General features: G+C 43.2%; 1 protein-coding gene across 2 annotated transcripts in view; it reads left to right on the top strand.

Annotated features, from left to right (window-relative positions):
- The window catches only part of DOK5 (docking protein 5), a 126,521-nt gene that overhangs the window by 96,345 nt on the left and 15,419 nt on the right, over nt 1-14,757 (top strand). The window lies entirely within an intron of this gene.

Raw genomic sequence — 14,757 nt, 5'->3', positions numbered from 1 at the left:
ACAGCCAATACCATAGACTGGGCAGCTTATAAACAACAGAAATTTCTTTCTCACCCGGAGGCTAGAAGTCCAAGATCAAGGTGCTGGCAGAGTCAGTGTCGGGTGGGGTCCACTTCCTGGTTCATAAATGGCTATGTTCTGTGTCTCACTTGATGGAAGGGGTGAGGGATCTCTCTGGGGTCTCTTTATAAGAGTATTAATCCCATTCATGACTAAACACCTCCCAAGGGCCCTATTTCCTCATACTATCAACTTTGGGGTTAAGATTTCAACCCAAGAATCGGATGGGGGGGGAACAATCATTCAGTCCATTTCAGTGAATGTGTACATTGAAACCAATCTGGATGTGTATGGACAGCTTTAGACACAAGTGTGTGGGTTATCTACCTATAGGTGTATATTTACAGCTATACCAGACGTTATCATTTCAAATGTCAGCAGGGGTCAGAGAGAAAATACAAGTGAGAGACGAGGGTTCAGGGTAAACTGGAGTGAAGTGTCAAAAGCCAAAGACCCAACAACTGTTGACATCAGACTGTGGGCTCCACATAGGAGATCTCTTGGCTTTTTTCCGGAGAAGCCAAGGATTTGAGTCTGTATATAATATCTTCCAACCTGTAACTGTTGGAAATTAATTCTAGTTAAAACCAACAACAACACTGTCACACTTTGTGGCCCAAAGAAAACCTTTGCACAGACTGCATCCTGCCCATAGGCGTGCATTTGGCATGTCTGGCTGATAAACCTTCACAGCCATCGATGTACAAAGACCCCACAAACACACCTGAGCACCCACAGCACCCTCTCAGAACACCTACACTGTTCATTGCATTGTGCTAGGATCTGTGAATTGTACAGAGAATTATGATTCTTGAGTTTCTTCTTTAAGAAGAATAAATTTAAAAATATATATATAAATGCACATTCTCTTGATGGAATGCAGAAGAATTAAAGAATGCAAATCATGCATCGTGTCTGCAAACACACGCAGAGAGCTACCTGCACATCTGGAAAGAAATCTGCAAAACCAAAAGGACCTAGGTTGGCATAGTGAGATTAGGGTAGTGTGAAGATTTATGGTTTAAAGCTGTGGGGTGCTTAGATTTTGGGGGGTGGTAAAGCATGCCAGTAATATGATCTGTCCCAAAGCAGCCCCAGATTATTCCCAAATGACTTGTGCATGCAGGGCTCTGGGACTTTAGAGAAAGGATCAGCAAAAGTTCCTGTGAATGGCCAGAGAGTAAATACGTTAGATGTTACGGACTAAGATGGTCTCTGTTGCAACGCCTTACCTCTGCTATCGTGGTGCAAAAGCAGTCGTAGATAAAGCGTCATCAAATGGCTGTATCTATATTTATTAATGGACAGTGAAATTCAAATTTCATGTAATTTTCACATATCATGAAATACTCTTTTTATTATTTTTTTCCCCTGATCATTTAGAAATGTTCTTTTTGAACTAATGCAATCTCAGTGTCTATTCCCCCATATGCTTACCAATTCTAGATATTGTAATAGAGATAGATAGATGGATGGATGGATGGATGGATGGATGGACAAATGGACAGGTGGGTGGGTGGATGGATGGATGGATGGATGGATACATAGATATTAGATAGCTAGCTATAAAGTAGAATTCAAGTCACTTCGAATCTATAAGGCAACATGTGATTACATTAAAGTTGTGTAGCTATCCCATTAGATGCCTTTGAACATCTGAAGAAGTTTTTCCAAGACTACCTTATTTGTAAAGCTATCAATTAGCATAAATTGTTATGTACTTGAAAGGCAGGTTCTGCACACACATGTTTTTTTCCACTTATAACCTTCTCATTACTTCCGCTAAAAATTAATCAGGATTATGAGTAATTCATTCAGATCGTCCCCTTGCAAATTTAACTGGAAAATAATGTTTGCTCTTTAATTCGCTGTATACTTAACGAGTTCTATAAAATGAATGTGATTTGTAAAGCAACAACATCCTGTTTTAGATGGAAATGAGTAAGCTTCCAATTGGGGTCTGAATCTCAAGGAAGTTAAACTAGGGATTGTGAAATGATTAAAAGCAACATACTTGAATTAATTTGTGGTCAGGGAAGAAAAGAGCTACCATGCTAAAAGGAAGTGAGTGATACAGCACTATTGGCCACCCACCCTAGGTTACAGTGTTGTTTTCTGGTGGTTATTAATGGATCCAGACAGATCTGCCTATATGAGGTCGGACAATTAAGTTCACGAACTCATCCTAGAAAAAGTGCTACATACCTCATTGCTAAATATCACTATGGTCACCTTTGAAGCGCTCCCCTTGGGTAGCTGTGCACTGATGCCAGCACCTAGTCCACCCTTCAAAGCAATTTTGGAACTCTTTTTCTGGAATGGCCATCAGAGCTGTTGTCGTATTACACTTGATGTCCTGAATGTCATCAAAATGTCTTCCTTTCAATATTTCCTTTATCTTTGGGTAAAGAAAGAAGTCATTGGGGGCCAGATCAGGTGAGTAGGGAGGGTGTTCCAATACAGTTATTTGTTTACTGGCTAAAAACTCCCTCACAGACAGTGCCATGTGAGCTGGTGCATTGTCGTGATGCAAGAGCCATGAATTGTTGGCGAAAAGTTCAGGTCGTCTAACTTTTTCACGCAGGCTTTTCAGCACTTCCAAATAGTAAACTTGGTTAACTGTTTGTCCAGTTGGTACAAATTCATAATGAATAATCCCTCTGATATCAAAAAAAGGTTAACAACATCCTTGCAACAAGGTTGCGCAGTTAATTGTCAGACCTCGGAGTCTCAGCTAGGAAGTGCCTTTCTGCCACTACGGACTTGCCTCTCTGAGATAGCCAAGGTCATAAATGGAGACCGATGGCGGAGCTAACCTCTGGCGGAGCCTCATTATTAGGAAGCCCTAACCCCTGTTAGCTGCCACTCTTGTAAAACTTCCCTGACTTCACGTACAGGCAGAATGTTTCCCGGGGGCCCATGCCTGTCTGAAGTTGCAGCCTCCAGTGAATTGGTGTGGAGCAGACTTGTGACCCTGAGTCCCAGAGGTCATAAAGAGGAGGCTTGTGGGTTGGATGATAGTAATAGTAATTATTATCATTATTAATTATTATTATTATTATTGTGATAAGCTGAATAATGGCTCCCCAAAGATGTCCAACCCTAATCCCTGGGAGCCTGAGAACGTGGCCTTATGTGGCAGAAGGAACTCTGTGAAGGTGATGAGGTTAAGGCTCTTGAGACGGGGTGATTATCTTGGATTATCCAGATGGGCCCCATGTAATCACAAGGGTCCTCATTAGAAAGAAACAGGAGGAGTCAGAGTTAGACAGAAGGTGATGTGATGCTCGGAGCAGAGGGACACAGAGAGAGAGAGATTTGAAGAGACTACGCTGGTGGCTTTCAAGGTGGAAGAATGTGACCCAAAGGATGTTGGTGGCCTCTAGGAGTTGGAAAGGGCAGGGAAATGGATTCTCCTCTGGGACCTGCAGAAGGGGACACCTCAGGGACACCTTGACTGTATCCCAATGAAACTGATTTGGGACTTCTGGCCTCCAGAGTTGTGAGAGAACAAATCTGTGTTGTTTGAAGCTACCACGTGATGGCAATTTGATGCATAGGAAACTAATACAATAATAATATCAATAATAATGAAAATATATCATGCTTCTACTCTATAACAGACATATTTTAAGGACTTTCTGGTGCTCTCTAACCCTCACAGTGACCCTTGGATTGAAGGCCTAAGGTCACCAGCTTGGAAGGAGTGGGGCTCACATTTGTAACTGGTTAGGATAACCCCCAAATTATGCTTTATCTCTGAATGAAGCCTCTCACACATGTTTCCTTTGCCCTGTTTGAGACCACCTCACTGCTGTTTTAAAAATTCCAAATTACTGGCCAATATTTAAAAATTAAGGTTTCACATAAAACTCAGATTTCTGTATTGTGTTGAAAAGTAAGAAGGTCTGACAACACTGATCTCACATCCCCACATGGCAACAGTCTGGTGTGCCCAGTAGTGTCTGCCCTCTTTAGATAGAATGGGGGTCTTCAGTTCTCCCAGTCCCAGCTTGCTCTGTTGTCACTCTGGGTGGTCCTCTTTGGGTGTTTGCCACCCATGCGGAGGCCAATTGCCTGTGTTGCTACATGTATTCATTTTCTGTTGCTCCATAACAAAATCCCACAAAATATGCACCATGAAACACACCCATTTATTTTCTCGTAGTTGCTGGGGGTCAGGGGTTTTGGCTGGACCCCCAGGTTCGGTTTCTCACAAGGCGAAGATGCCATTGTCAGCTGGGGCTCCAATCTCCTCTGAAGGTTAGACTGGGGAGGGATCCACTTCCAAGTTCATGTGGTTATTCATGGAATTGAGTTCCTTGTGGCTGTAGGACTGAGGGCCTTGGTTGCTATTGAAAGGAGGCCCTCCTTAGCTCTGTGAGGCCATCCTCAGTTGGCTACATGGGTCAACACAGCCACTTCCTTCATGAAAGCCAGCAAGAGAGAGTGTCTGCTTGCAAGGTGTTGGGCGGGGGGGGTCACAATCCTATTTATCATAATCATGGAAGTGACATCCCGTCATCCTGACATAGTCTATTGATTAAAAGCATAGTCTAGAAAGGGAACCACAAAAAGGCTTAAACACCTGGAGGGGAAGATCATGGGGGCCACCAAGTGTCCCCACACCATGCAAACTTCTGGCGTAATGTTTATTTAATGCCTTGATTCTACCTTTTGAATATTTTTCCTACTTTATGGTGTTTTGCTAATAATATCATTTTTTTATTGAACACCTGCTATATGCTGGGCTCTTTACCATGTTTCCCCAAAAATAAGACCTAGCCAGACCATCAACTCTAATGCGTCTTTTAGAGCAAAAATTAATATAAGACCCGGTCTTATTTTAATATAATATAAGACTGGGTCTTATATAATATAATATAATTAATATAATATAATTAATATAATATATAATATAATATAATATAATATAATATAATATAATATAATATAATATAATATAATATAATATAATATAATATAGAGTCTTATATTAGTATTTTTGCTTCAAAAGACACATTAGAGCTGATGGTGCAGTGAGGTCTTATTTTCAGGGAAACACGGTAGTAATAACAGCTACTACCATTTATCAAGCCTCGTACGATATGCCAGACATACTTTACTTGCTTTTTCTCTAATCACCACAATATCTCGATGAGGTAAATTCATTCATTCTCATCATTTGTTCATTCAGGAATGTTTATTGAGGACTGCGATGCTCTGTTATGTGCTCTAGAATATAGTGATAATTGACAGGTGATACCCAGGTTCCCCTAGGGCTTACAATTCCAGAGACTATTATTCATGACGTTTGACCTGGAAGGACTCCCTGCCCCTGTCTTATAGATGAGAGAACCAGAAGCTCTGAGTGGCCGAGTCTACTTGCCCACAGCCATAGAGCGCATTACTGTTGGCGCCAGGAATGCAGGATCTTTTTATCCAGTTCCGAAACTTATTTGCTCACCTCTGGCCATAATGCCTCACTCCCTTGAACAGTTTTAAAGCTCTTACGTCCCTCTGTATCCTGATCACTGTCTTCGCGTTTTCAAGTTACCCTGCATATCAGAGCACCGTTAGACATATCCATCAACTTAGAGTATATCTTTAACAAACTGTGTTGCAAGAAGTCCTGTTTGTGTGGGTTGTTTTGGCACCAGAAAGCAATCTTATATCTCATGAATTCTTCCCCTGGCTTCTTGCTTTTTAAATTCAATGTATTGTTATTATTCCTGTAAAGGAGGTGCCAGATGAGGGCTGGGGTGGGTATGGGGTACTAGGAAGGACTAAGTGTCGGATGAGATGGAGTGGCGAGAACTTATTTGCTCACCAGCTGCCAGCTGCCTTGGGGGAGAAGCTGCAGGGAAACTCTGTTGGGAGACTCTGCTGGGGCAACTCGGGCTTCCTTGAGCAGCCGCTATTTTTGCCGTTTTGGAGAGCAGTGTCTATGACAAGGTCTAATTTTGGAATAAGGAGTGGCAGGCGATGTGTGGGATGGTCCTCATTCCACCGTGGGGCCTGTCAGTTTTAGAATTTCCTTAGGGTGCGAGTGATAAGGTGGAGAATGACTGAAATTTAGCAGGTTCTCTCAGAGGCTGCCGGGTGGGACTCCACTGAGGGTGACGTCTCTGCCCCAGGGTGACTTCTCCCCTGTGCTCTGGAACCCTGACTGCACCCAGGTTTGAGAGTGAAATCTGAACAGCAGGTTTTCACTGTTTTCACCTTGTCACCTCTTTTTTGTTGGTTGGTTTAATTGACAGATTTACTTCAAAACTTGGTTTTGCATCTAAAATTTGCTCATGAGTTTGTAGAATTCAAGTGAAATTCTTCCGTAATTCTGGAAACCAAAGTAATTTATATTCAACCTAATTTAAAAAGCAATGTGCTGTACAGTTTTATTTTGTTTTAAAATACAGATGGCATCAAAGAAATCATAGAATATATATACACACCCACTCTTTAGTCTTCTCCCAAGTCAGCACCGCACACTGTCCCATACTTACCCTACAAAAAAAATTAATTTTTACCTTCTGTTTACAGGCTCTGACTGATTGGGTTAATGTACAGATTACCTTTTTTTAAAGCCATTATCAGCTCTGTCAAAAATCTTTTATCAAACATCTCCCTAGTACTTGCAAAACAATGTGATAGGTCTTGTGGGGAATACAAGATAAAATGTAAAAGAACCTTTGCATCTTTCAAGGAGCTTAAAATTGAGATAGGGAGTTATGATTCCTGCTCCTCAGCACAGGCAACAATAGAGTCCTGTAAAGTCAATGTGCTGCGATCTCTTTGGATGGAACTTGGTGCTTATTTACCAAAATGAAATCCCTGCATCTCTTTGCCCAGCAATACTACGTCCAGGAATTTAAAGCCCTGCTACCAGAAGCAGTGGTGGTGTGGACGCGAGTGTTCATGGAGGGAGTCGTGCCTTTGTTCTTACGTTCCGCTGTTTGGCAAATATTTGCTGAGCCCTGCTAACCACCGGGTCCTGGGAAAAGAGTCTAAAGATGGTAACGTTCCCATTCTTGAGGCGCTTATTTGTAATAACAGCTTACGTGCCTGCCAAAAGGGGATAATGAAATAAACCATGGCACATGCAGTCACAGGAATTGTGTGAGGCAGTTAAAGAGCAGCAGGAGGGTCACTCATAGAAATATCAAAGGTGTGTGTGAAGGGGAGGAATGAGGAAGAGGCAGGACCATAGGCACATCGGGTCATGCGTGCTTGTACACACGCAAGGTCATCTTCGGTGGGTACAAATATATGTGGTAATGTTGGTTATCTTTGGGGAGCAGATGGTGGTTTGAGGGTCTGGGAAGGGACGTTGATATTTCACTAGAAGTCTCTCTCTTCCATTTAAATGTGTTGAAAACCATGGCTACAGGTTTATATTTATAGGAACAGAAATAGTAGTTGAATGTCTGGCATATGGCAAACTGAACTGATACCAGTGGTGGGGAAGAGAGATGTTTCTCCCACTGTGAGTGCATAAAAATGCATGACGAGAGACGGAGCTTAAAAGCTTGATAGGTAATCTGTCCACAACATGGAAAATAAATTGGATTTTCAGGGGGGAAAAAAAATGCTTGATGGGTAAATTTTCAGGTGCCAGCAATGGGGTCTCCATCAACGTTGATCATCTGCTGGGAGAAGGTTATGCCTGAGCTGATTTTTAGGATTAACAAGCGTGAGCTACATGCTGCTACTGATGGTGATATAATACGTCTGACATTTATTGAGAATTTACTTGTGCCCGGCGCTCATACAAGCGCCAGACATGCATTCACATTTAATCTTCAACATGATTCTATTGGCATGGGCACTGCCATCCCATTTTTATAGCTAAGGAGTTTGCAGTGTGGACACCCAGCTAGAAGTGAGGGAGCCAAGGTTTAAACCCAGGCATGGCTGGTACGGGTGTCCTCGCCTTGGCCACTGCGCCCTCCTTACTCAGCGAAAATCAAATTCACTGAATTAACTCACAAAGCACTCCTCCTAAATTCATCAGAAATTAAAAGAGGCAAAGGGGGATTAACCTATTGTGTTTAGTAATAAACATTTAAGACAGAAGAAACTGTTTCTTCAGACAAGATAGATACAGATACAACTTGGGCTTTTCCCTTACACATGTTGTGATTTTTGTTCCTGTATATTAGGGGAAAATGTAATTTTCTGAGCATGTCTCTTTCAGTGTCTTATAACAATGTAATAACAGCATGCCGGGGTGGGTTTTAAAAATCCTTTCACCTGATTATTAGATGCTGCCCTACTTTATACAATTCGTCCCCAGAGCTGTAAGCTCCTGTAACTTGGCCATGTTTAGCTGCTGGCTGCACCTCTACAGGAAAAGGAAACAAATTGAACGTTGCTAACAGGTTGTAGCTTTGTTTATAAACTCTAAAACTAATAGCAATGTTTAAGGTGGGGGCTCCGTAAGTAGGCAGTCAACTGAGAGCTTGATGGTGGCAAGACAGCAGGTCGTGACCTGAACCGAAGGTGTGCATGTGAAAGCAGGCAGTGCAGCTGGTTGACCAGATGGGCCATGATGAGTAATACGGCTTTCTAGTGTCAAAAATCATGGTGGAGTGGATGGAGATGGGGACTGAGAGATGAATGGACTCAGTTCGATGCCATTTTTAAATCTATTTTGAGAAGTTAGAAAATAAGTGATTTATCCAGCTCCGCCAAGGGCTGGCAAACGTTTTCTGAAAAGGGCCAGATGGTAAACATTTTAGGCTTTACGGGCCACGTATGGTTGCTGTGGATGCTTGTCCTTCTCTTTCTCCTCCTCTTTTACTTTTTCCCCCCTCCTCCTCCCTTTTACTTTAAAAATGTAAAAACTTTTCTTAGTTCTGGGCCATTCCAAAGCAGGCCACCAGGCTTTGGCCTGCAGGCTCTCGTTCACTGACGTCTCCTACTCTACACCCTGGATTTTAGGCATTAGAGACAAATGCACTTATTTAACCAGTCCCTCCCCTCCAAGCCAGGAGGATTCCCTTTTTCTCCCAGGAGTTTGCCAACGGCAAGAGCAATCATCCCAAATGCCTACCGGTAAAATCAGACGCCACTGACGGCTTTGACCAGCATCAGTCCTATTTAGAAATGCCATAAATCATTCCCAGGGCTTCCAGCTTTTGGTTGCTCAGCAGACACATGCTTTGCCTTGTGTGGCTCGCTGTTTTTTTCCCATGATATTAAAGTATTGGGCATGACCAGAATCTGACAACCAGAATCTAGCATGGAGAGGCCCTCGAGGTGACGCCAGGATGGATGGTTGTCACCAACTATGAAGGCTTCCACATTGCGGGGAGATGCGGTCAATTGTTTCTGTAGAATTAGAAATTGACTTCTGGAGGGAAAGGACTAGGTGGCATGTGTCTGTAAGAAGCTCAAGGTCAGACACGGGGTTTCTAAAGGTTTGCTGAATGAAAGAAACAGGGATCGGTGAGATAATTTTATGAGCATAGAGAAAAAGAAAAATGAAGCCAGAATACCAACTCTGGTTCCCTCCCAGTGCTGAAACCAGGTCCAGGTTCCAAGCAAGTCTGCTTCAAGAGGCCATGGGAGACAGGCCCTGAGGATGTCAATTTTGGTGTACAGGTCGGGAAAGGATTTCCGTAGTGAAGAGACATAAAAAGTTACCAGAAGCAAAGGGAGCAATGATTTTATTTGGTGCATGTGGCTGAGAATTCAGATGGCTTTGAATAAATAGATGCAAATCACTTTCATTCCCCATGAAAATAGCTGTTTGAGTGCATCTGGTGCTCAGCAAAATGCTGCACTTGGAAATTTGGCCCCAAATGGTTGATTTCACGAAACAGTCTGCTTTATCAAAGCTGCAGGTGACAATGGAGGCATTGTTTTAGCTGAAGTTCTGTACAACTACTGACTCTGTATCTTCTCCTTAGAAGGAAAGCAATCTTCTCTCTCCCTCTCTCTCTCCTCCTCCCCGTCTCTTCCTCTCTTCCTCTCTTCCTCTCTCTCTTGCTCTCTCTCTCTCTCATCCATAAAGTAAGCCTCTGCTTGCTGTATTTCCTTGACAGTTCAGTAATATTCTGTGACATCTGCGTAACATTTTGATGATAGGAACACCCATCATTTTCCCTGCAACGGTCAGAACAAGGGAGAGGAGTCGGAGAAAGTAAAGACAGCTCTTCGGGTGGTTTATGCCAAATATGTCAGAGGTGGAATCAGGACCGGGCAGCCCATGAGAACAGGTTTCAGTGGGAAGCCAAGAATCGACCAGAGCCTGGCCGAACCCCTGGTCGATTCTGTTCCTCAGGGTGCCGGGGACATTCTGATCTCCTTGTAGCCTAGTATTTGGCCAGTTGCCATTTCTCTATGCTTTAGAAATAAAATTTGGGGGCTTTTTATCGTTATGAACAGGACATGCGCCCACACCGAAGGGCTTCGTAGCACCCTTGATACTTTCTAAGAGAAACACCCAGGGCTGTGACATGCACGTTAGTTCCGGAGTACGAGGCCAGGTCTTCCGTCTGGGCTTCATTCCCAGCTCCGTGTCCTCGGGCAACTCACTGCGCCACCTTCGTATTTGTTGCCACCTCTATCCAGGGGGTTTATTGATATAGACTTTGCCAGGCGGGATACGGCCAGTATTTCTTGACATAGTTCCTGGTACCTCCTACACACAAATCCACCTGAGCTGTTCTTAGCATTGACTTGAGTAACAGGATATAATAGCGTGGGGATGGATGATGACAGAAGTTTCTCATTCACTTTATGATTCAGTCAAGTCAGCCCTTCGTCCATCGGTGATTCAGCCATTCAACCATTTTTAACTAAGTGCCTGCTCTGTGCCAGGAGTCATGCCAGGCGCCAGGTCTGTGAGCACGAGCAAGGAGTCTTCTCTGCCTGGGGAAAGTAGTGCTCTGCTTAGAAGGTCCACCCTTTTGTCAAGGAAAGGGTGCCATCGTGGAGACAGATGGCGATGGGACCAAAGCCAGGCTTTAAACCAGCTCTCTGGCCACTCCCTGTGAATCCCGGGAGGACAGAGGAATGTGTTCTAGGCATTTTCAAGTTTCTAGCATCTAGCGTGGTGCACAGCTTATAGGTGATGCCCAGGGTACATTATTGCATGGAATGCATCAATAAATGAACCAAGGGCCACAGAGAGGAGAATTCACTGAAAGCGGGGTTGGGGGAAAAAGTAGGGCTGTTAGGGAGTGTGTGAGCAGAAAACCTAGCTAGAAGGTTTAGTCTAATTGAGGGATCGTGAAAGTTGGAAGGAGCAGCTCCATCTGGCTGTGTGCTGAGTCCACATGCTTTATTTCGTTGACTTTTCACAACTATCCTTGGAGCTAGGGATTGGTTTTTGCATCCCATTTAATTCATTTTAACCCCAACATAAGTATGTACAATTTAACTGACTGCAAGAATAGGATCACATAGGTGATGATTCGTTCTGTTTTTTCTTTTCATTATTTGTTTACATGCATCTCTTCCCCCCACCTTTCCCCCTCTTTAGCAATTCTTAAATCTTACTAAGAAGTTCGTACTTACCTTTCCATGTTTTCTTTTGTACCCATATGCCGCTATATAGAAATCGACATACACATATAGATAGACAAACACTCCTGTGGATACCTCCACAAGTTGGGTATTTGGGGGTCATTGGTAGTTTTGCAAGATTATGATTCCATTGCACGTTTAAAAAACTACCCCCTGGTTCTCTCAGTCAGTAGTAAATATCCAGTGGAAACAGTTAAAAGTCACGTAGACTATAGGTTTGGTTCAAGGGTTGGCAAATTACAGCCCATGTGTGAAGTCTGGCTTGCACCTGTTTACATAAGCAAAGTTTTATTGGAACCCAGACATACCCATTCGCTTATATTATATTCTTATGGCTGCTTTCACATTGAAACAAAAGAGTTGATTACTTGGCCATGGAGACTGTATGGCCTGCAAAGCCATTTCCTGTCTGGCCCTTGACAGAAAAGTTTGCCAACCTTGGTCTTACTCATTCTTTTTAATGGCTGCATGATATTTCAGGGTCTCAGTGTAACATTAATTTATTAAGCCTATCTATGGGAATGTCAGATTTTTTTGCCACTGATAAACAATACGGCAATAAACATACTTGTACACATGCTTTTACATATTTTGTTAACTTTATATTTAACTGAGTTTCTGAACTTTATTTAACTGAATTTTCTGAAGTCAGGAGTAGGATTGCTGAATTAAAGGGTGTATTTATTATAAATTTAAATAGGTGTTGCTATATTGCCTCCCAGAATACTGGAATACTTTGCATTTTATGGGCAATATTATTGGGTCCATTTCCTGGGGGTGGGGGGTGGGGAACTGAGGCTCGATGCCTCACAATTGCTAAGCAAAGAGTCAGGATGGATCCATAAAACCCCAGACTTGTACCCCGTGGGAACTGAAAGGAAGGGACGCATTTAGGAGACATTGTGAAGGTAGAACAGAAGGCATCTAGGGCCTGAGTATAAGTGTGTTTGTGGGCTGGGCCTGGGTGACAGGCTGTGGGAATCGGAAAGGGACACTCAGGGATAATGGTTCTCCACCTTCAGTGTGTACCTGAGTCACAGGTCTAGGGTGGGGCATTGGAATTTGAATGTCTCGTAAGTTCTCAGGTGATGCTGATGTCTCTGGTCCTGAGACCACACATTCAGAACCACTGCTCTAAAATGACTGACGCTGAGACCTGCTCCGCGGTCTCCGGAAGAAATGGAATGGGAGTGAGAGAGAATGCACAACATAGGACTGCATGCTTTGGTGCCCTTTACACATACAGAAATTCCCAGTAAGACTTACCCTGGTCATTCAGGGAACGTACCGTGGTGAGAGAACAGAGTGTCAATGCAGGCACGCTTCCCTGATGGTCTAATTATATTGGACATTATCCAGCCTTCACACGAGGATCAGCAGGAAATGTTCATAGGGTTTTGTGTGTTTAAGAACAGGGGTGGCCGGTTAGCTCAGCTGGTTAGAGCGTGGTGCTGGTAGCCCCAAGGTTGCCGGTGTGATCCCCGCATGGGCCACGGTGAGCTGCGCCCTTCGTAAAAAAAAAAAAAAAAGAATGCAAGAATGGGTTTTGAAGCTCTTTCACCTAAATTCTTTTAAGAAGTGCTTCCTGCCCTAACATAAAGGGGGGTGCACCTGTCCAGCAGGTGAAGGAAAGGCAGGCACAAGAGCTGCTGTGTGCACTGCTGTACACCTTCACAACAACTACCTCCCACAGTGATTACAAAACATGTTCAACAGCATTTGCACCGCTGTTCCAGAGGAATTGGTTACTGCCACTTAGCGTAGCAATTAGCATGTTAAGCAGTTTGTATTGATTAAATGAGCCTGCTTCATCAAGCAGAAAGAACCTCAAAGAATGCTGCAAATGTGGTTATCGTCATAAATTACTCCCAGTACCAAACTGTATGAGATATACAGACGGTGCCAAAAAAACGTGTGCACATTTTAAGAAAGGAAAAAACTGTATGAAAAGTGTAATACTCAATATACACCGATAACAAAAGATATGAATACAAGTCATGTGTGTACATTATTTATTTATTTTTTTTGGCATTCCCAGTATTTGCTAGAACTTTACAAGGGTGTTCCATAACCCTCAGAAGTATAGATTTGACAGATTTGGTAAGTAGAGTGCATGTTCCACAAACACAGCCTTGATTTTTATGTCTTTTTTAAAAAGTATTGTCTTTGACGACTGTTCTCTTTCAAGGGAGACATTTGGACTGGATTTTGTAGAAATAAACCTTACATTTTAAGGTTCAGTTGAAAACGTATTTACTACTCATGAGATATTTGGAGTACTTCTCTCTAGTTAGAGATTTGAAATTATGTTGAAGCTTCTTTGAAAACTCTTTTCTGGTCTCCTTTTGACCTCCCTGGTTTTCATTTTCTAGCAGCTGTCATTTGGAGAAGACCAGGGGGGTAGGGCTGGGAGGGGAGGGCCGATGAAACTCCAGTGTAGGATAAAAGGTGAGACGTGTTGGTTTTGCTTTGGAAAGGATCGCTCTGGCAGCTGTTCCAAAAAGACTGGGAGTGGCTCAGGCAAGAGGATAAGTAAGAAGGCAAGTTAGGGGGCTGTTTTGTCATCCAGGCATCTAGGTGGGTGCTAGTGATACAGACCAGGAGGGCAGGGAGGGGGGTATTGAAAAGTGGTGGGTTCTAGCTACATTTTGAAGATTGGGAACGACAGGATTTGCTGATGGAGGAGCGAGTCAACAATGTAGTCTCAAAGGCTTTTGTTGTTCTTCACCTTCTGTAAACAGAGCAACAGGTAGCATGGAAGACCCAATTAACTAGAAGGGGAAGAATAGGGTTGTGCAGCCTGAGAAACACCAGTTCAGGTTTGTACTTGTTAAATGACAGCTGCCCACTCGGCATCTAGGTGGAAGCGCGAAGTGGGTCGAGTACACAAGTCTGAGGTTTGGGGAGAGGCTGGAGTTACAGATGTGTCTCTGAGAATCATGGGAGTGTGGGTACTTGGTATTTAAACCCACCCCCGTGAGGGGTGCTGTCCATGAGCATGTGTACATAAGTAATTGTGGCCCTTTGATTTTAGAGTTGTTTTCTGTCACTTCATAGAGGCCTATCTTTCTCTTTTCAATGGCTAAGGATTCGTCTGTTGTCTACATGAACAATAATGTGAAGATAAGACTGCTTTGTTCACGAACAAAAATGCATTTACCAACT

This window comes from Rhinolophus sinicus, chromosome 13 (assembly GCF_057876585.1).
Source record: "Rhinolophus sinicus isolate RSI-liver-muscle chromosome 13, RSI-T2T, whole genome shotgun sequence".
Lineage (NCBI taxonomy): Eukaryota > Metazoa > Chordata > Mammalia > Chiroptera > Rhinolophidae > Rhinolophus > Rhinolophus sinicus.
This window is presented reverse-complemented; position numbering and strand designations above follow the sequence as displayed.